This window comes from Schistocerca cancellata, chromosome 4 (assembly GCF_023864275.1).
Source record: "Schistocerca cancellata isolate TAMUIC-IGC-003103 chromosome 4, iqSchCanc2.1, whole genome shotgun sequence".
Taxonomy (NCBI): Eukaryota; Metazoa; Arthropoda; class Insecta; order Orthoptera; family Acrididae; genus Schistocerca; species Schistocerca cancellata.
Genome location: NC_064629.1, coordinates 543,918,757 through 543,942,763, shown reverse-complemented (window position 1 = coordinate 543,942,763; position 24,007 = coordinate 543,918,757). Strand labels below are relative to the sequence as shown.

The 24,007-nt window shown below is 43.7% G+C and overlaps 1 protein-coding gene across 4 annotated transcripts in view; it reads right to left on the bottom strand.

Moving 5' to 3' along the window:
• The window catches only part of LOC126183497 (elongation of very long chain fatty acids protein AAEL008004), a 308,167-nt gene that overhangs the window by 136,694 nt on the left and 147,466 nt on the right, over window positions 1-24,007 (bottom strand). The window lies entirely within an intron of this gene.

Sequence of the window (24,007 nt, the reverse complement as noted above, 5' to 3'; positions counted from 1 at the left end):
TTCTAGGAATATTTTAAGTTATAGTTCATGTATTAGATAAAAATCTGTAAATATTTTTTCCTGTTCAATGTGATATCCGAAACCAAAGACGCTTGATGCTGGAATGAGCCAGTATATGAGCAAACCAGACAAAAAATTAGTCGACGCTGGAGAAACGGCGCTAATACCATGTAACACTGCCTCGAGCCTTGATAATGACCTTAGTGTGGCGATGAAGAGAAGCCACAAGTCTCTTTATGTATTCCATATCCAGCTGATGCCACTCTCTGATTGGGTGAGCAGCAATGTGTTAATGTTTGCTGATGACGCTGCAGTTCACGGGAAAGTGATGTCACTGAGAGACTGCAGTAGGATGCAGGATGAGTTCGACGGAATTTCTATTTGGTGTGGTGAATGGCCATTTGCACAAAATGTAGGAAAATGTTAGTTACTGAAGATCAGCAAAATAAACAATCCTATAATGTTTGAATACAGTATTTGTGGTGTGCTGCTTGACACAGTCACATCAATTAAATATCTAAGTATAAGTAGTGGGACTGTGACAGAACTGGTGCAGTCTGCATTGTTAGTCGATCTCAAGGTCAAGGTCAAGGTCACCTTTTCCCCCCTTCTCCCTTCTCCTTTCCCCCTCCCCTGCTCTAGGACGATTGGGTGAGACAAAATGGCTGCAAATTCAAAAGTGTGTGTTCCTATTGGTCTAAAAAGTTTGTGCAGCCAGCATGGTTACCATATTTATCCTCAATTAGTGTATGTCACTTGAAGCAATTCCACATCTCAATTTATTACATAGTTATTATAACTGAGGTCATGTCACATCTTCTTTATGAATTAATACGTCATGCTGCTTCTATGATTTATGACCTAGAAATGTGTGCCTTTTCTCCATCACTAGCGGGAAATTCAAAATTTGGAGTTGAAGCATTATCCAATTGGACAGGAAAGATGGTGCAGCCTGCATAGTTGCAGACTGATTCTGTTTCTTTGTAGTAAAAGGATCATCGTCATGTTATGTCAGCAGCAGAGATCTGCAACCTCCAGGCGGGTTAAAAGAAGAAAACTGACTCATTCAGTTGAATGTAAGAAGTAACCCATTCCTCATTGATCATTATTATTCATTATACTTTTTCGCATTTAATCCACAACAAAATTAAATGGTCACTTCTTCGAAACTACGTAATTGCCTCCCACTGTGACACAGAAGTTTGAAATTTGGCTAAAAGAGGGTGCCAACAACCTTCTTCTGTAATGATGCAAAAGCCCTGCGACGTCACTCCAAGGCTCAGCAACATTTCAGACAGCAGTGTATCGACACAAGCGAAGAAAAGGCTAGACCTCAGAAGTTCATATGAGTAAGGTGGATTAATTACATCACATTGGCGCCAAATTTGACCGCAGTTCTGACCAACGCCACTGTGGACGTGTCACATGATGCGAAGGTTTTCATACCCCCTCTTACTCACATTTCACCTCTACTTTTGAAACCTCTGTGATGGAGGCCAGTACCGCGATGCCCAGCTTCAAATCACGCTTTTTTCTTATGGGTGGCTGAGGAAAACAATTGAGACACACTGCCACTCAGTATCGACACGAAAAGGCCTCAGAGAGGTGGCATAAAGTGCAGCAATCGAAACACCCCTTCCTTAGGGCGTGAATGCCAATACATTTAGCTGTCGAAAATGACTTTTCACACTGTGATGCGCAACAGGACGACTTTCCCCATAACCTTTGACACTGCTGACATTCCCCAGTCGGTTCAACCCTTCTCTAAAGACATCGTCGGCCTGAAACCCCACTGAACGTGATCGTACCCCTTTGGAGTGTATTGCGACTGTTATTTTTCCTCTGCTACAGTGAGTGAATTCACTTGGGACAGCTAAAAACCATCTCAAGAAATGTGAACTTGAACGGAAACCCCGCCCCCCACCAAATTGACAACACCCTCAGTGCCAGCCACAACATTTTATTGAATACTTTAAAAATGTACATGTACAGAGAGAACCAGTCACAGATTACTAGGCCGGCCAGTAAGGTAGAGTGGTTCTAGGCGCTTCAGTCTGGAACTGTGCGAGCGCTACTGGCGCAGGTTTGAATCCTGCCTCGGGCATGGATGTGTGTGATGTCCTTAGGTTAGTTAGGTTTAAGTAGTTCTAAGTTCTAGGGGACTGATGACCTCAGATGTTAAGTACCATAGTGCTCAGAGCCATTTGAACAGATTACTAGGCGCCGTCATGACAGGCATCTCTTTCGAGACCCCTTCGATTTCTCATGTGGCCAGCAGGTATTAGTTCAGCGATGCAGTGGTACTCAGCTCAGGGGTCCCCAAATGGTTGTCTGTCACGCTGGCATCTAGCAATCAGCGACTGTTTGTATACAGTTACATTTTGAAAGTGCACAACAGAGGCGTGCAGGTGGCACTGAGAGTGTTGTGGAACTGTGAAGGGGGTCTTACAGCTACCCTTTTACATTTTATTCACGACCCCCCCTCCCCCCTTCCTCTAATCACGCCACAGGAGGACGCGAAACGGGAGGGATGAAAAAAGCATAAACACCATTTGCTGCTTGGGATCACATTCAAATTTTGTTGAATGGTTTTGGACGATCCCTAGTGGTTCCACTCGGCATACCAGAGCAAAAATTGCTGACCCTCTACATTCTAAAGGGGCGCAATCACATTCGATGGGGTTGCAGGCCCACGATGTCCTCAGAGAAAGGTTGAATTGTCTAGGGGGTTTCAGTAGCGCCAAACGCTGTAAGAACGTCGTTCTGTTGCACATCGCACTGCAAACTGTCGTCTTCGAATGCAAAATACGTGGGAATCAACGCCCCAAGGGAAAGGATGTTTCCACTGACACCCTTTATACCACACCCTGAGGCCGTTTCGTATACTGAGCGGTAGTATGTGTGAAATGTTTTCCTCGTCCACCCATAACGAAACCAAGCGATTTCAACGCTGGGCATCTCAGTTCTGACCTCCATCGCAAAGGCGTCAAAAGAGAGAGAGGGAAGGGGGGGGGGGGGTGATTTGTGGGTAAGAGATGGTATGACGATCTTCCCATCGTTTGACATGTCCAGGCTACCATTGGGCCGAATTATGGAGAAATTTGACGTCTGTGTGACATCGTTAACCAATTTTACACCTCACATGAACTTCTGAGTTATGACCTTTTTTTTCACATGTATCTACACCTTGCTGTTTGGAACGTCGCCAAGCTTGAGGGTGACGTCTCGGGACGCAACGCTTTTGTACGATTACAGAGCAAAATTTTAAACTCCATCCTCGCAATGGCAGACAATTAACGGGTTTCGGAAAACTGACCCTTTAATTGTGTTGCGCAACGTTGTTCTGACTTTTTCCTTTTCCACAGCCCTTGCGCCGGCCGGAGTGGCCGAGCGGTTCTAGGCGCTACAGTCCGGAACTGCGCGACCGCTACGGTCGCAGTTTCGAATCCTGCCTTGGGCATGGATGTGTGCGATGTCCTTAGGTTAGCTAGGTTTAAGTAGTTCTAAGTTCTAGGGGACTGATGACCTCAGAAGTTAAGTCCCATAGTGCTCAGAGCCATTTGAACCATTTTGAACCACAGCCCTTGATCAGAAACCAATACTGCCCTAAATATCGAATCAGGAGGCTCAATTGTTTCATAAATACGAGTTTTTATTGTCTGCACTGCTGCTGCTTAGTGAGCAGAAATCAACACCTGATATTTCGGAGCAGGAACACAACTGTTCGCTGCAGTAGCACCACCAACGCCGCCACAATGACCGCCACCATCAACTCGCCAGTCTGCATCTACATGGTTTGGGTGATGATAATAGAAATTGAGAATGTTAAACATGTTGCTATAGTTTAGTTTACAAAGATTTATTGGTATAGAGTATGTGGTAAGAGGGAGTACATCGATGATCAGATGACGATGGAGTACGACCCATCTAGTCCTCCTCGTGCCGTCTGCTTCTTTGGCGTTAAGTTGTTCATCATCAAGATGTATAGGGATACAGCATTCAAGCTAATATCTGGAGACTCTTCCATTTATTTACATCATTCCAGTGTCATGAACTTGCGCGATCTACGTATATGATGCATTATGGATTGCAACAGACTGACTGAGTCGTTGGCAACTGTATGTCAAATCAGTATTCAAGGATTTCGTAAGCTACATGTGTGAGAATAGTGTACATGTGAGAGAGTTAGAACAATGTATAAATCCATGTGTCCTCGCAGTACCAAAGTCAGTAACTATCACATTCATAAGTATTAAATTCAAACAAGAGGAATTTATGAATAGATTACGTCGACACATTACTGTTCCAATAAATATGGATGCAATACAGGGTGAATTCAAACCAAACAAGAAAAAGTTGTTTGAAAAATTCTACAGTGGGGATACTGCAGAAAAAAAGAGAATGAGTACATTTTTTGATGATTGTCAATAACAATGTGTGAAACTATATATAGAATAAATACTATTTCTTACAAGACTGTTTCATTTTTTCCCACCCCATCCTGAGTGATTTAAGAGTTTATAAAGATGCGCAGTCATTGTAGTTCAGTGATTAAGGTAACTGAGGAGGAAAAGGAGTAGCCCCATTACTACCCACACTAAACAGGCTAAGCTGCAGTGGCTGCACAATTTTCTAAGAATTTCTTTAAGAAAAACGTATATGAGATACTGTGAAAAAATTATTTTATTTGTTCCCTTTTACAACCCCCACAGCACAGTTTGGTAGAAGTAGGTTCATTAGTTTGATATTTTCCGTCCAAATTAAAATTCATACAAAATTATCATACATGGAAATAAACAGATCACCCTGAAACACTTGAGGTAACTCGTGAAATCCATGTGAAATATTACATTAGTTGTTTAGGACTTCGCGCATTGCCCTTCTTGTAGCCGAGTGCATTTCGTTAGCATCATCGTATCTGCAAATCTATGTTTTGCTTCTTACCTGTAGTGCAGAAGACTCGGTTTCTTAACAAGTTTCACGATACAGTCTGTATTCCAAGGATGATAACTACGATTTGATTAGTAACGCGCACCATCAAGTGAACCGGAACAGTGAACGCACAGCAAAGCTGCGAGGTGAAAGGATAGTTTGGCGTCTTGAAAGTAATGAGTTGCCGGGAAACGACAGAAAAACAAATATCCTGTCATCCGGTGCAACTTGCTAGGCGTCAGCCCAGCCCGGCGCTGAAACACCGTGTATTTAAACTTAGCGCCTGCCTGTCCGCATCTCCCTCCAGCTGTGCCAACATCGCGACTACCAAAGATTTGTCGAATACGGGAAATCAGCAGTCGGGGGAGAGAATGGGGGACGTACACTGCTTCCCAGTAAAACTGCAACGCCACCGATGCGATATGCAAAATACGTCAAATTGGCGTGAAGTGTATTGCGTGCTTGGATATTATTTTATATCATTTTATTCGCTGCCATTTAAATTTTACTTGCCTCTAAATAATTGACACAGGTCGCATTTTCACAATATTAAATTGAACATGTACATAAAATGAAGCTGTTTTAGTTTCTTGGCGTTATAATAAAGGCGCAGATTTACATATTTGGGAACTTCAAACCAATTAGGAAACGTAAAAGCTTAAAATTAACAATTATGTATTAAGAAGATAGAAAAATAGAAAGAAACGTAAGAGTTTAGATTTATAGCATGCCACTACCGATGTTGCCCAGGCGGGAGTCCCTCACAAAATCATTGAGCTTCTCGCTCCTGGGCAGCGACTACACGAAATAAGCATCCGAGAGCGAAGACCTTGGCAGTAGTTTGAGCCTCTCGCCCGTAGCTGGCTTGGTCCCATATTTAGGAACGATTTTATTTCTTCCAGCTACTCGACAGGGTATCGTGTGTTGTCCTCTACTTTCCCTCTGTCTTACAATCTAAACCTACTGTCTAATGTACACTTATTTTCGTGGCACTGAGATGACAGTCACCAGTCACATTTAATTATGATTCTATTTATAGCTTTTCTACTCTGATTCTTCAGACCTCTACCACGTGTCTATTTATGAGTATGTTGTAGTGTGAAACGATCAGAATTGTTCCATGCCTCTGGAAATATGATTCACCTGCATTAGTAGCTAGCATCTACGCAATGTTAGCACTGTACAGTTAGTTCTTATGGTACTTTGCTCAATTTTCGTCTTTCCCGCTGTCGTATGATTTGCTACCATTATTAGCGTTGACTGCCTCGCTAGTATTGCATGTGGAGCCATTAGTCGCCTGTGTTCGTTGGCCCCTGTGCTCTTGTCACTACAAGTACTCTTATTCACTGCTTCAGATATTCTATCTGCACAATCGTTGAGATCTGTCCACAAGGTCTGGTCTCTAAGTGGTTGTGTTATGTCGCGGTGTGAGTGTGCTAGTCGTCTTCCCTGCGACCAACGGTCACAGTGTAGAAGTATGTGCTCTGGCGTCCCTTTCTCTCCACAATCAGCCTCACCAATGTGGTTTACACGCAGCAAATACGTGAGCTATGGCCCGTGGCAAGTTAAGAAATTAACCGTGCGCCGGGTGGGATTGACATGTTTCATCCTCAACTGCTCTCTGATGTAGGATAAGAATGCATGTAGGCTATGGGCTGTGCGTTATCGTCTGAGTGCGCAGGCCATGAATTCACTCTGCAGTTTTTGAACTCTCGCTAGATCTATATTTCCTCCCCACTGTCTCTCGCTGTGTCTGATGCTTAGATATACAAATGATTAGAATTTCAGAGCAACCTCAAAAACTAGGTGGGAGTAATGCTTCCTAACTTATGTGTAAAGGAAAGAGTATGTAGCGTATTTCTCATTCAGAAATCGCATTTGAATGCTGTTTATTTGTGAGAAGGTCGTGTTATGCCTCGTACTATAATCCCTTCAGCATAAGGATAAACCTGATGTAAACATTGTACTATGTATTCTTCCGCGTTTGCTGGAACCTCATTGGTTTTCCGTTTCACGTGGGACTGCAGCCAAGCTGTCTCGAGTACTGTCAAGTACGATAATAAGGTACGTTTTGTGTTGTGCTTTACGCACACATCGACTTAGCGATAATACGGGACAACAGCTTTACCAGCGCATTTAACTTGGACATCACTGGCCGGTCAGCTTCTACAGCTAGCCTGCAGTGACGTGGCCAGCTTCAGTTCACACGTAAAAAGAGACTATCAGAGGAACAATACAGCTTCGAATGTCATTCAGTTTTAAGCAGAATGAAATAATACACTGTAAATCTCCCACAATACGCTCCTTAGACGACTAGACGAAAATGACAACACGTTATCGTTTTTAGCTAACAAACAACAATGATGAAAATGCCTGACATAACCGCAGGATAATTTTTCTGCATAAGTTGTGTGTAACGTAAGAGAGTATTGAAGGATTTCACCGTATAGTTAAATACTGAAGCCACTGAAGGTATTACTTACAGTTAGTCGTCTGGTAATCTCTTAGCTCCTTCCTTATCCGAATCCGAGAGATACATTTCAGTTCTGGAAGTGTCACCCGCTACATTGATAACGAGCATATCAACAACAGAATCCACGAACCCAACCAGGCACAGCATTTTCTCTTCTTTTATGACGAGCCGTTATATATTCCGCCAGCGCTCGGCATTGACGTGTGAAAAAGCTGCGTGCATTAGTTCCAGTATGTATGGCAGCTTAACAGTCTTGTTATTCCTCAGGCCAAATAACGCAGCTTGACTCCAGATCATTCTGTCGGGTCCATATTGTAATGGTACAGTGGCAAATGTAAAAATGCAGCATTTGAATGATGTGCTCGATGCTGTGAAAATAATTGTTTTTCATGTTTCTACGATACTTATGTACCTTTGTGGTACAAAACGATGGACATAGTCCAAATAAAGAGTATTTGGTTTTTCATTTGTGCCTTAAACATTAAATTATGTTTTCTTAATTTAAACAACTTTTATGAACAGTCTTTCACAAAACATCGATAATTAAGGATTTGTATCTGAAATGGAAACAGGAATTTTCGCGTGAAATATATAATTAGAAACAAGAAGACGTGCATTATTCGTAAAAAATGATAAATTTTATAATTACGAGATGTAGGTATTTCAAATTGAACGAGAAAAAAGAATTATACTGTGGAGATGTGCACCAACGCACGAATAACCGCATTTTGTTAATATTCCATTACGCTCCCGACTGCGCTACCCATTCAGTGTGGATTAGTTTGTCAATTGCATTACATACAAAACTTTAAAGCCGATTATCTCCGTAAATTTATGAAAAACATTAAGAACATCGTATTTCTCGGACCTCTCAACCGTGTTCCAAGCGCGTGTTTCGCTACGGAACAGAAAACAGCCTCAGCCATGTTCATACTGCGCATTAATAGCACGAAAAGCAGAGCACAATGCCAACCTAGCGAAGTATATGTGCCGGCCGCAGTGGCCGTGCGGTTCTAGGCGCTACAGTCTGAAACCTAGCATGCCGGCACGGTAGCTCAGCGTGTTCGGTCAGAGGGTTAGCTCCCTCTGTAATAAAAAAAAACTGAGTTAATCGATCAACAACAAACTTAAACGGATGTCCTACGACGTCCGCCCCGAGCAGATGCAACGAACAAAATCGAACAAAAACGAGATTTAAAAAAGAAAAAAAAAAGCGACCGCTACGGTCGCAGGTTCGAATCCTGCCTGGGGCATGGATGTGTGTGATGTCCTTAGGTTAGTTAGGTTTAAGTAGTTCTAAGTTCTAGGCGACAGATGACCTCAGAAGTTAAGTCGCATAGTGCTCAGAGCCATTTGAAGTATATGTTCGAGACTAACTTCTATTTATGATGTTTATACCGTGTATGTGTGTATGAGTGAGAGAGAGAGGGGGATAGTGCCGACGATTTTTTTTGGAGGGGGTGGGGGTGGGCGTGGCGTGTGTACTAGCTGTTAGTGAGTGGCAAAACTATTAATATAATAATACTGTCCAATGTAATAATAATAGAACCCAACATCTTTACACTCACTCATCCATGAACCCCTCCACAGAATACTGAAATGAAAAGTCAAAACAACTGCCACCTAAGTTTTCAGCCACTCGCTAACAGCTAGTACACCGCCCCTCCTCCCCCCCCCCCCCAAAAAAAAAAAAAAAAAAAACACTCATACATATACACACACACACACACACACACACACACGGTATAAACATCATAAATAGAAGTTAGTCTCGAACGTATACTTCGTTAGGTTGGCAACAAATAGGTAAACATACCAAAGAAGATGAAACACGTAATGGAGTCGCAATATTTACGCTGTGAAAAGCTGTGTACGACGAAATAGTTGTATCGAGTGACAAAAGAACAATAGTCCACCATAAAAAAGATTGAGAAACATGGTGAACAGTGTGTGGAAGGCGAGAACACAAAGATGTGATTATATGGCAGTGATAAAAGTGGTAGTGCGACCTCCAGACCAGATGTGAGGAAACGCAGATCGGCAAATCGTAAGTAATTACTTTTTTTTTTTTTACAAAAAATCGCGAAGTGAACTGTTTGATAATCTATAACTAACGAAACTATATCGTTATAGATCCCACTGATGATGCCTTAGAACAGAAGGCGAAACGCGTATGGGATAAATAAAGTGACTAGCAGCAGGAAAAGGCAGTTTTATCTACAAAACAAGTATACATAGCACAATGTTTGCTTGCGTGTTAAACTTATGATGAGTAAAGTATAGAGCACAGAGTTTTTGCAAACTGGACGGCCTGACACCCTTGGTTGTCGAGTGGTAATATCAAGACTGTCGCGAGACTAGTAGATTCAGAATGGGGAACTTGTTGTAAAATAATACAAAACACCTTTCTCTTTGTTCAGTGTAGCCATAGATAATGTATTAAATGAGTTATCGGTATGTTGAGTTCACCATTTTGTTCATAGAACTTCCAGTCATGGCACTAGAGTTGTCTCTTCTGCTGCTATGCATTGCCACTCTCTGTCGGTCCATGTCTTAACAATCTTCTCGTGTGGCGATTGTATACTTTTTCTTCCGTGTGTTTCTTGGTTTCGTTAGTGACAGGTGTCATTATTTTGCTTCTTTCAAAGTGATTTAATTTGAGAAGTCATCAGAAATGAATGAAGTTATTGTTAGATAGAGACCTTCGTCAGTTAATGAAACATCAGATGCAAAGCAACAGTTAAGCGATGTGCCTGAAACTTAATAGACGCGCAAAACTTGTCTTGCGATTTCTCGGAATTGCCAGAGTAGTACACCTTACTTACTTACTACTTGCACATTATGTTCTTTTAATGGCCAACTAAAGGTGTACACGGTGCGAAGTAAATCCGTGATCCCAACGTCGTGGCCTCCTCTTGTTAGAAATGAAATACAAAACTGAATATTTCTTAAAAATATCATTTGTTACAATACAGTCTCTTTTATTCATATTAGCGAAAGGGTATCACTGTTTTTATCTCATTTTGTTGGTTATTATTCGTTCCATTTGAACGACAGCGCTGCACTAAAGGGTGAATGCATATTAGAAGGGTGTCGCCATGAGGAAAAGTTTGGAAAGCTCTGGTTTAGAGTATTGGAGGCGCGTGACCGTTGCCGATGGTGTTCATTCAGCTGCGATTCGCGAGCGAGACGGCGATTAAACTTAGCATGGCTTGGCGGAAGTTGCCAAAGATGAACGATAGTATCTCGCCTAATGACATGTCACCGTATTTTTAAATATTTTTTTTTTCAATAAATCGGCCGTGACCTTTTCGAAGAAACCGTCTAGCTGGCCGCCTTAACTGATTTGGGAAATCCGTTTCATCTAGAATACAAATCCAATGCCGTATTCTGCTGAACTCTGTGATCCTATTCTTTGCTTGCCTTATATCTTCCCGAATACTCCAACACTTATACAAAGATTTGTGCCAAAACACAACCTTGGGTTAATTATTCCACAAAAAGCGGAGAAATGCAGCGAACAGTTCCGTGAGTTAAATGTGGGCCATTGAGTGGGCACTTTCACTTGATTTCTCTACGTAGAATGAGCCACGGATCAGGTTGCGGAGCGGGTTCTTTGTATTCGTGGCAGCCCTGCACACTGGATGCCACCTTGCATCATTGCCTCTGCTGTTCTCCGGACGCAATTCTACGTCTACCCCCAGTCACAACACAGCGTTCGCAAGTCAGCACCGCGCTGTACTACAGGGTGGATGCACACGAGCGATTTATCATCGCGAATTCGCAGGTTCATTTCTTCGCGCGTTTTAACAGTACATGTGAAACAATGGAGCGACGCACACTATGGGAGCGAAGCTGCGAACTCGCAGCGAGAGAACTGTGTCCGCCGACAACTGCTGCTTCCCAGCGATCTTCCCGATCACTGCGAAGCAGTGTGAGAATTTGGCAATACACGTGTGCTCGCAACTTTGGAAACAGCTATCGTCAGCCTGCCGGTTTGGACGTTGAATTATATATTGAAGATGTGAAAAAACACCCTGAAATATTGGACATACCTCGCAAGGAGTGCCATCGTAAGATTAAGACGAGAGCCACATGGTTTCAAATGCGGGAATTGTTTTGTGAGGGTTCTGCTGCGAAATCGCATCAGGAGTAAGATGGTATTAGAAAACGTCAAAATTAACTGTTTAATGTTTACGTTCTAGTGCTGACGTTTTTGATGGTATGTGGCCATTCAGAGTTTGAAATAGGCCTAAACAGCAAATGATTCGCTCCCTGGCTAGAGCCTTTTCATCTCAATGTACAAATCTTCAGTCCAGAATAACAGTTTAAGTATACAGGGTGTATCAGAAAGAATCATCCGATTTGGCACGTCTATATTTCTGAAACTAATAAACATATACAATGAATTTTGTTTTTTTAATAAACGGAAAACTCAAAAAGTTTTTTTCATACCTTTTCATAGGGTTCAATATACTCCCCTTGAGATGCACAGCATATGTCAATGCAGTATTCAAATTGCTCCCACACTGCAGTGAGCATGTCTTGAGATACAGCTTCCACAGCTGCTGTTATGCGATGACTCAGTTCATTCATAGTTGTTGGCAACGGAGGCACATAAATAGTCTTTTATAAACCCCCACAATAAATAATCACATGGAGTCAAGTCTGGTGACCTTGGAGGCCAGTAATGTAAGGCTGAATCATTTGATCCAGTGCGACCGAACCATCGTTCAGTAATCCTTTGGTTTAAAAATTCCCGCACTTCTAGACGCCAGTGTAGTGGTACCTAATCTTGTTGGTAAATGAAGTCGTTCGAATCAGTCTCCAACTGTGGGAAAAGTTAGTTATCAAGCATATCGAAATGTGTGCTTCCAGTAACAGTGTTCTCTGCCAAGAAAAATGGACCATACATCTTTTGCGGTCAAAATGCACAAAACACATTAAATTTTGGAGAGTCCCTCTCTCGTCGTACAACTTCATGCGGTTGTTCCGTACTCCATTATGATGGTTCACCTTTCCGTTTAAATGGAATGTTGCCTCGTTACTAAACACTACGTGTAGAAGAAAACTGTCATCCTTCATCTTGCCAAGAACGAAGTTATAGAACTCCACACGTTGTTGTGTGTCACCTTCACGAAGAGCTGGCAGTAGCTGAATTTTGTATGGTTTCATGTGTAAACGTCGACGCAATACACGCCAGACGGACGTCGAGGGCATGTTGAGCTGCCGAGCTGCACGGCGAACGGATTTCTGCAGACTTATTGTGAAACTATGGCGGATGCGTTCGACGTCTGTGTCAGACACTCGGGGACGGTCCGGCGATTTGCCTTGCACAAGCAACCTGTTTCTCGGAATTGTCCATGTCATCGTCTAATGTTCTTTGCTGTAGGATGATTCACACCATACCTAGTACGAAAGTCACGGTGAACAGTTAATGCTGAACCGCAGTGCGCAAAATGTTGAACGCGAAACGCTTTCTGTTGTCCCGACACCATTTTTACTAGAACTGAAGTGGGCGCACACCATTGATACCTAGCGGGAACCATGTAAAACTCGAGAGTTTGCTCTTTCCAATAGTATGTTGTCCACGCACATATCTCAAATAACGTAATAGTTATGATTTTTTAAAAAATCGGATGATTCTACTTGATACACCGTGTATATTGTGTTATTTCAGACATTTCAGTGTAATGACTGCTTTCTTGTACACCAACCGACTTTTTCTGCTTCCTTCTGCTTACGCCTACACTGTTTGCCTTCCAGTTTAGTACTGCTGCGCGATTACCACTGCAATGTCACCGTGTGTGTACTGAAACGATTTTTAACGCTATTGAGCTCGCTGTGTGCACAGCACGCGCATTTCCTCGTTGCATCGAGACTGAGGCCTGAGACAAAATGGACGGTCCTTGCATATATTCTCGAACATACAAGATTGGATGGTTGTTTGGTATTGAAATAAAAAGCAGCATCTGTCCCTTTACTAAAAAAAAACAACTTTATAAACATTAGAAAATATTTGCAAATGATTCAAAACAAACGGTTTATGTGAGTTTTCCGGATTTCTCAGTGGGTCTACTGCAAATACACTTCTTGGGATTGCCGCCGCATCACATTTGTGCAAGTCCCACAGTACTTCTTCGAAGCAACTGTTTAGCATCTTCAGGTGATCACGGTAATTATTGCTGCAATACGCGGGTGTAGATATTCGCAAGGCGGCGTCCAAATTTATCACGGCCACAAACAAGAACCACACATGAAACTTCCTGACAGATTAAAACTGTGTGCCGGACCGAGTAGAGCACTTGTCCGCGAAAGGCAAAGGTCTCGAGTTCGTGTCTCGGTCCGGCACACAGTTATAATCTGCCAGGTAGTTTCATATCAGCGCACACTCCGCTGCAGAGTGAAAATCTCATTCAAGAACCACACATGCTCGGAAAAGCCCTTATGTTGGACAAAAGTTGAACACGCTCCATTCGAATATTCAGTTCACTGTGGAAGTGGAAAGAGATAGCAGCCTACAGTTTTGGGTTATCATAGTTAGCAGAAAAGCCGACGAAACGCTGGGGAATAACATCTACTGCAAACCTACTCATACAGAGCTATATTTGCAGGCCAAAAGTAGTCATCACCCTGCAAAATGTGGAAGCATCTTATGATCTCTGCTCCATAGAGAACATGTGGTCCCTGATCTCGATAGCGTGCCACGTATGCTGCAACATCTAAGAGTGGTGTTCCGACAGAACGCTTACTATTCTGAAAAACAGTTAAACAGCGCATTCCGTTCCAAACGAGTTCAGCACAGGGAGGTAAATCAAGATATGAAGATAACCACTACAACGGCCTTCTTGCCGTTTTTTGAGGTAATGTCTTCAAGAATCGAAAAGATCCTTTTGAAATATGACACCAAGTGCGTTTTTCATCCTCCTGCAACGCTGAGGAATCAACCCCACGGGAAATAAGGAAGGTCACGTGCTGTGTGCAACAGGAAAGGTTATGGGTAATGAGGTGTGTAAGTGTGGCATACTATCAATTGTAACCTGTAGTGTGTGCATCTGTTGCATTGGTGACATGTTTGACTAAAAAAAACCATTCAGTTACAATAGATGGATTTGTTCTTATCTACATTATAAGTATAATTGAGACTCCGGTTTTGTTCTGTCAGTTACGATCTTGGTCTTAGAAAACGCGGCGTATGTAATATTCCATCCTAACGTGGGAAGTCTTTTATTAGACGGAGATGTCATACTGTGCAAGAACGCTGTGTTGAACACCGTAGAAATACACACCTGGGCCAGCCTGACAAATCGGTAGCAGCGGAGCATTGTCTAAATATGGGACACCGTATGTTTTATGAAAAGACTCAAGTTTAGGTTCAAAAATGGTTCAAATGGCTCTGAGCACTATGGGACTTAACATCTATGGTCATCAGTCCCCTAGAACTTAGAACTACTTAAACCTAACTAACCTAAGGACATCACACAACACCCAGTCATCAAGAGGCAGAGAAAATCCCTGACCCCGCCGGGAATCGAACCCGGGAACCCGGGAAGCGAGAACGCTACCGCACGACCACGAGCTCCAGACTCTCAACTTTTGTCCTCAGAATAACAATTCTCGGGCTGTGTTTATCCAGACAATCTCATAAGCAGGGATGCGGGATTTCAATAAAGGGCTGCCTTCAACCCAGCGCTGGCTGCCATTAAATTAAAATGGGAGAAGCAAGAACTTCCGATAACATACTCGACGCAACGGATTGCAGAGATTTAATTCAGATTTTAGCCGACAACGACCAGGACAACGGTGTGCTGACCCCTTATTCCTCCATATCACATACGAATGACACCATTGACACGGCTGCCCCCGTCGGAGGTTCGAGTTCTCCCTCGGGTGTGGGTGTGTGTGTCGTTCTTAGAGGAAATTAGTTAAAGTTAGATTAAGTAGTGTGTAAGCCTAGGGACCGATGACCTCAGCAGTTTGGTCCCATAGGAACTCACCACAAATTTCCTTTACACCGTTGACAGAGGATGACACGGCGGTCGGTTGGTCCCGACTGGGCTTGAAACTTGAAAAAGCAAGCCGCAATAACGATCGGCAGCACTGTCATCGCCGACGACGCATTGGCGAATGGCCTCTTTTCGGCTTCCGACAGGTGGAGCGGTGAGTGTTATTTTCTTCCAACTATAAGAGCGTTTCCGTGCGTGCGTGTTTCCTTCTCGTGGCCCTTGTAAATTTGGACGCCACCCGCAAGTACCAATGATTGCGCCTTAAAACGTCCACTAAAATTACCGCCTTGGTATCTTACTGAAACGACTCACGAAGTAACTGGGATGACGGTCCTCCCCACGCGCTTCAAGTTCTACGAAAACACTACCGACGACAGCAATGCAAAAATTCGTACTATGTGCCACAAGGTCCACCGGCGGCTGCGCACACAGAGCGTTGTTGTGCTACCTGTCCAGCGCGAAATGACGATACCAATGACTATCAATTAACGCCTATCGCAACCACACCCGACATCAAATAACGTAACGACACTTTTCTCTTTATTAATCACATTAAAATTGTTTTATTGCTTCCTTGGATACTTGGATACAAAGGTCAGAAAACTCAAATTAGCTACTACCTCCAGCTTAGACGCCATAGGCGCTACAGTCCGGAACCGCGCTGCTGCAACGGTCGCAGGTTCGAATCCTGCCTCGTGCATGGATGTGTGTAATGTCCTTAGATTAGTTAGGTTTAAGTAGTTCTAAGTCTAGGGGACTGACGACCTCAGATGTTAAGTCCCATAGTGCTCACAGCCATTTTGTATTACCTGTCAGCTTGGCGCAACATCTCTAAATACAATCTTATGTGACCTTTCAATGAGAGAGCTTTCTAGACAAATGACGTACCACATAACTTGTGATTAATTTAGTGTACAGTCATTTTATGTGACCTCTTGTTGTTTTAAAAATAAAAGGCATATCTATTGAAGTAGTAGCGTAGGGAGTTTGAAAAAAAATGTGTGTGTGAAATCTTATGGGACTTAACTGCTAAGGTCTTCAGTCCCTAAGCTTACACACTACTTAACCTAAATTATCCTAAGGACGAACACACACACCCATGCGCGAGGGAGGACTCGAACCTCCGTCGGGACTAGCCGCACAGTCCATGACTACAGCGCCCCAGACCGCTCGGCTAATCCCGCGCGGCCAGGGCGTTTGAATACGACCACCACTCCACTGCCGAGAAACAGGAAAAGCAGCTCCGCAACATGAGGGAAAGCACGAATACGCACGCAGCTCAACAGCAAGATTCAAAATTTCACGCCGGCGTGAACACGTTAAACAGTTAAACATATCACAGGTTACATCTTACTGAATCGGGGTTTGATTTAATGGAATATGTATGTATGCTGAACGATTGGAACAGTTCTAAGAAAAAGCAAACGACTAGGAGAAGGGAATCATCGTTGCTTAGAGATTCCGCAGGCAGAATTTCGAGGGAAAGGAAAGCTGGTAACCGATGGCAATACTGCTTCGTGAATATTGCGTCGGTAGGGCTTCGCATGAGGTGGCCAAAGCCTGTCGTACACTCTCCGGAACAGTGCTCAGTCGAGCACGTGTGTATTATTTGTAAAAAAATTGCGATGTAATATCGACGATCGTAATTAAGGACACCAGTGTCCAGCAGTGTACTGGCATCTCTTTTAACGAAAGCTCTGTCTAAGTGAGTATTGAGTTATGAAATCGATTTGCGGAACGTACGTGACGTACACGAGGAGGTATGAGTCGCTAGAGAGAGAGAGATCAAATCAGATTCTTTCTTTTATAACTTCGGTTATAGAGGAGTGACGTCAGACGTCATCCCCTCAATCATGCCCCGATACCAAATGAATTGATGAATCGTAACAGGTGACACCCTTGTTTCTTTCTGTAGGGACCACGGGAGTGGGTCAGTTTTCAGAAGTTGGTAGACACCAGGAACATAGACCGAGCAGGAGTGGAGGAGTGATTGTTAAGATTTTTAGTGCTACTTTGTTAACGGAAGCCACCGGGAGATCCCTCAAACAACAGTCGTTTTGGCGTGGCCAGGAAGGACAAAGATTTTCAATTCAGTCGTCTCCTCTCGTAGGTAATTTCTTAAATTATTGAATGTGGGATGAAAACTGTCCGGAAAGTGGGAAGATAGTTCTCCACTGCCTTAGGATCATTTTTACATGGCTAGTCGAATTTTAACTTTTGCAGTTCACGGCAAAATTATCTTTTCAATATACACGAATTCATGATTAATCAAAATAACAGTATGAGTGATCTGTACTGCATCCATTCTTCAATCACTCAGTACATTCACACCTAGTTCACCACATTTCTCAGACAAATGAGGCGGCTCCACTAGGAGGCATATAAAGGACTTTATTGTACGAATGGTACGAGACCGTCAGAATTGAGCTTGTTCATTGGCTTCGTATTGCAGTGATACGTATTACCTTCATTTCTTGAAAAATTAAGTTTGAATTTCTGAACTTGCAGTGCAGTCAACATTGAGTTGCTTAAATTTATTTTCTATCGTACTGTGAATAAAGTATATTACACTGACGGAAAAAAGATCGCAACACCATCAAGGAGTTGTGCAACGTAAGCGAAAATTTGAAGGCGCGTTTCTACCTCTGAAAGATGACGTCTACCCTAATTTCGCGCCAGTCGCATAAGAGTGGCGCTAATGGCGCCACTACGGGATGCAAATCAGATTTGCTTTAAATATACGCTGTAATGGTCTTGAGCGTTAGTTGCCTTTGATATTGGACATGGTAAGTTGATGTTAGTCACTCATGCCTTCAAGGCGACAAAGACGCTTTCCTCAACATCTCACTGAGTTTTAACGAGGTCGTGCAATAGGGGTACGAGAAGCTGGATGTTCCTTCTGCGATGCTGCAGAAAGACTTGACAGGCATGTAGCCACTGTAAATGATTGCTGGCAGCGGTGGTCACGAGAATGTACGGTCGCAAGACGACTGGGTTCCGGACGGTCACGTGGCACTACTGAGGTGAAGGCCATCGTGTTTGGCGACTGCATTTGCAGCAGCAGTCAGAGCAGCAGTTGGCATCGCATTTATATAACGGACTATCACAAATCGTTTGCTTCAAGGACAGATCCGAGCAAGACGACCCGTAGCGTGCATTCAAGTGACCCCGAACCACCGCTATTTACGACTTCAGTGGTGTCAAGCGAGAGCTCATTGGAGGACAGGGTGGAGGTCTATTGTCTTTTGCGTTGAAAGCTGGTTCTGCCTCGGTACCAGTGAAGGGGGTGTGTTGATTAGAAGGAAGTCAGTTGAGGGCCTATAACCAACCTGTTTGTGAAGTAGACACATTGAACATACACGTGGAGTTATGGTCTGTGGTGCTGTTTCGTATGACAGCAGGAGCACTCTCATGGTTATGCCATGCACCTTGACTGCAGATTTATAGATCAGTCTGGTGATTCGACCGGTTGTGCTACTATTCATGAACAGCTCTTCAGGGGGTGTTTTCCAACAGGATAACGCTCACCTACATACCGCAGTTTTAACCCAACATGTTCTACAGGTTGTCGACATGCTGTCTCAGCCTGCTCGTAAACCATATGTCTCCTACCGAGCACATATGTGACATCATCAGACGACAACTCCAGCGTCATCCACAAACTGCGTTAACTGTCCCTGTATTGACCGACCAAGTGCAACAGGCATGAATCTCCATCCCACAAACCGACATCCAGCACCTGTACAACACGATGCATATACGTCTGCATGCCCACATTCATCATTCTGGCAGCTACACCGGTTATTAACGTACCAGAATTTCACATTTGCAATGACTTATCTTTCTTTGTCTGAGCCTTGTCCCGCAGTTACACAGGGTCGGCCATCGGTAATCGGATGTGGCATGTTAAGTTTAAGGGGTGGCTGGATGCCCTTCCTGCCGCCACCCCGTACCCCCAGGGAAGGAATTAGTGTACCCCAGCTGTCTGTGTCTAATATAAGCCACGAAATAGTGCAAATGTGTTCCAAATGTCTGCCAGTCGCGTAAATGAGGCGGAACGTGGGGACCAGCCCGGAATTCACCTAGGGGGATGTGGAAAACCGCCTAAAAACCACATCCAGGCTGGCCGTCACACCGGCCCTTCATCGTTCATCGTTAATCGTTATAAACGAAAACGATTCTGATACCTATGACAGTGGAATACGTGTACTTGTACTATTGTTACTAAGATTATAGGTTAGGCAAATTTCAGAGGTGGTAGTATGGACGAAAACAAGGAAAAAATGTCCAGCAAACATGGGTTGTAAAATGCATACGTGAGGAACTATGAGTACTTGTTTATCTTGAACGTTTGATACATTTATCCTTCTCCATGATTCTAGAAAGTTTGTAAGATCATCACTCAATCACTCTGTATATACATACATTTACAGGCGCCGGTGCCTATAACTTTGACGCTATGTGGCGTAGTTGGATGACGTTTCCGGACATGGGTTCCAACATAAAACTTGATCTACTAAGTCCTCTCTACAACCTCTAGAAGTGTGTATTATGAACTGTGAAAAACCCTGTATACAAAAAAGACATATGGTAGGTATATAATGAAATATAGTATACAATGAAAGATTAATGACAGGTACTGGATCCGGGAACCAGCAGCATGTGCCATGGAAAACCGGAGCATGAGACTGTTTTGGCAAAAGTCACATACTGCTAGCTGATATTCGGATCAAATGATAGTCTGCATTTATAATTAGATTAATTTTACATGTAAGATAGTAAGTCTTTATTGCTGGAATTTATGTGGTTATATAATTAACATACTGGTTCAAATGGTTCAAATGGCTCTGAGCAGTATGCGACTTAACTTCTGAGGTCATCAGTCGCCTAGAACTTAGCACTAATTAAACCTAACTAACCTAAGGACATCATACACATACATGCCCAAGGCAGGATTCGAACCTGCGATCGTAGCTGTCGCTCGGTTCCAGACTGTAGCGCCTAGAACCTCACGGCCACTTCGGCCGGCAATTAACATACTGTATTCTTCTCTTATTTTCTGTTATATGATAGTAGTAGCACTTGCAGAACTTGTTCTATGTGGCATACCAAAGATATGATATCAGACAAACAGAATGAAAAATAAATATTGCCCATCATTTCTGTGGGATTATGATCTGGAGATTCAGCAGGCCATCTGAAGGGCGACAGGGTGCCTGAGTGTTCGTGGGACCAGTCCTATGTACGTAGCTGTGGTCATCTTGGAAGCTGGGAACGTCCACTGCATGCTATTCATGAAAGTGTAGTAGAAAGGCCAACTCTTCGTCACCGAGAATATGGAAATAAATATCGCGTGAACCAGCATAATTGGGCCAAGTAATGGTGTGAAAGACACCCCTAAACATCACCTTAGAACCTCACTGCATCGTCCAGGCTTAAACGCTGCTGATTAAACGTCTAAGCCGTCGGTGAACTCGACACCGTGCATCATTTTAAAATAGACATAATCTCGACTACACGCCTCCAGTCAATTACCGTTCAGTTTCTGTGTTCTCTAGCCAACTGAAGACGTACAGCTTTGATCCGCTGTGTGGGCCTCTTTAGGTTGCAGACACTAAACGTCCATTGCATGCAATTACTTCCTCGATTTACGCTAGTAAATTAGCTGAGAGGGACCTGTATTCAACTATAACAACAATTCCTGTCGGGTTTGAAACCGATTGTCATCGGCAGGACGTGGCCCTCGCCTCTGGGCTCTATCGGTTAGGATCTTTCTATGACCACTTTTCTTAAACCGTGTTACATGGTTGCGAGTGGTACACCATTCCTTGTGGGGAAGTAGGACGGTCCACAATAATACGTCAACAAGTGGGGTGGTCGTGGGCACGTCCAAACAAAATAACTGCTTTGTGCTACTCTATCACGACTCCACGTCCATCCATCTTAGTGCGTTGATTTCATACAATCGACTGGCACATACATACTACTTCATTGTCATGACTTCCGCCGGCGGTGGAGGATCACATGGGAGCCCAGAACCAGTTCTATACGATCTACAGCGCTTTAAAGATACCAGTGTGTTGTTTTAAAGAGGCTATTAAATTTTGTGCAGTGAGCTTAAGTAAAAAACAGTTTTATTAATGTTGTATAAAACTGACCCAGTGTTGAACCTACATCGAGTAACGAATAAAGCTGTAGTTGATGTGATATTACACATCTGTACTATGTGACTAAAGAATTGGGTCTACGGCTTAACTATAAATGAGACACTACCGTGTTGAGGCAACTCAAACAAATATCTGGATGTTACTTTTGATGATAACGTAGCCACAGTCGCAGGTGGAGCGGGGGGAAGACTTCTTTTCGTTGGCAGAATACTGGGGAAATGCAGCCAGTGTAGAAAAGAGATTATTAACAAAACACTCGTACGACCACTCCTAGGGTACTGCTCAAGTTTGTAAGACCCACAACAATTAAGACCAGCGGGGGATGAATGTATACAAAGAAGGGCAGCACGAAAAGTCACAAGTTTGTTTGAGCCATGGGAGAGCGTCGCGAAAATGTTGACAAATTTGAATTTGCAGACGCTTGAGGAGAGAGATCGAGTATCTCACAAAACCCTACTTACAAAATTCCAAGAAGCCAGTATTATATGAGAATTCTGGAAATACTCCATACTCTATTATGTACCGTTTGGCAACTCCTTTGATACCCCTTGTATGGGGTTTGCCTACTTTCAGGCACTAGGGCAGCCGCCAGGCTGAAATGGTGTCGAAGTGTCTCACAGGTACATTTGTAACGTGCTCAAGGAAGTTGCGTACGTGGCGCCGAGGGTACTGCCGAACTGGAGAGTGTTGAGGGACCCTTTGCCATTTTATTCACGCGCGTATTAATGTAGCACTCCCGTGTAATCACGCCACAGGAGGCCGGGAAACAGGAGGGTTAAAAAAAGCGTAAGTGCCCTTTGCTGCTTCGGATCACGTTCAAATTTCCTGGAATGGTTTTGAACGGTCCCTAGTGGTTCGAGCCTGTACACGAAGGCAAAAAATTGCGGTCGCGCTGCACTCCAAAGGGGTCCTGTAACTTTTAGTGGGAATGCAGCCTCATAATGTCCTTAGAGAATGATTGAAACGTCCAAGAGTGTCAACAGGGTAAGAGGTTGTCAGGATCATCTTCCTATAGTTCATCGCACTGCGAACTATCGTTTTCAACCGCGAAATGTGTGGGAATTAACGTCCAGGGAAAGGAGTGTTTCCATTGACACCCTATATGTCATCCCGTGAGGCCTTTTCGTGCCCGTTCTGAGCGGCGGTGTTCTGAAATGTTTTTCTCGGCCGCCCATAAGAAAGCCGCGTGATTTCAATGATGGGTGTCGGGGAATGACTTACATCGTAGAGACGTTAAGACTAGGGATGAAATGTGGGTAAGAGGGGCTGTGACGGCCATCTCTTCGAGTGATACCTCCATAGTGGCGTTGGACAGAATTGTGGTGTAATTTGGTGCCAATGTGATGTCATTAACCCACCTTACAGCTCGCATGAAATATAAGCCGTGGCCTTTTTTCTCGTATGTGTCGTCACCTTGCTGTGTGAAGCGCCGCCGAGCCCGAGGATACGTCTCAGGAAGGTTTTAGGCACCTTTGAGCCAAATTGCAAACTTATACGTCGCAATGGGAGACAATTACGGTATTTCGAAAACGTGTTCCTTTAATTTTGTTGCGCATTTTATACGTAGAAACTGGGGAGAAACGGCAGTTTTGTTGCATTACGACTCGCGCTGGCTGACAGTGCGGGAAGGGCAAGAGCTGTTGAACACGAAGATCACCTGGTATTATGACGACGAGTCATCAGGGCGGGCTCTAGCTGTCGGGAAGAACAGTAACGTGGTGGAAAAAGGCTAGTTAGCAGCACGGAAGTTACTTTGCTGAAGACATTTGTCGCCTGAGATGTCTGAAGGAGATCTTGTAGGCAAAAATGGGACAGAACCGGAGAGCCGTGACGTAAATGGCTGGCGACCTTGGAAGACCGGGTGGTGTTCCAAGCTGGTGATCCGATGGACGTTTCTCGTTCCTCGCATCATCTTTCGCTTCCCTGAGATGAGAAGCCAACTGTTCCTTGTTCTTACTCCGAGTACAAGTCTGCAAATAAATTTGCGATAGGACGCGAAACTGGTGGTAAACTGATAGTAGCACACCTGCCTAGCGCGCTGGAGACCCGGGCTCGAACACCGGCCTTGGTAAAAATTCTCATTTGTCTCTTCAGTCTGCGTATATACATCTCTGATGCTTGAGATTTGAAGAGATCTCTAGAACCGTATAGTTTCATTTGAGTAGTGTAGTTTCAAATCTACATTTTCACTGCGTCGTCCACTTTGCGATGCGTGAAGGGGGATACTTGTCGCACTTCACTGCGTCATCCACACTGCGATGCGGGAAGGAGGGTCCTTATCGCCCCAATTAGGCTGGCTCTCGTGACTTTTTCTTCAAAAAGCCTAACAAAATGATGCAACCCATTGATAAAACGAAATATCATACGGTTATTCCTTTTCTGTATTAGAAGTGGAACGAAGCTGCAATATTCATTGTGGGTTGGTGGAA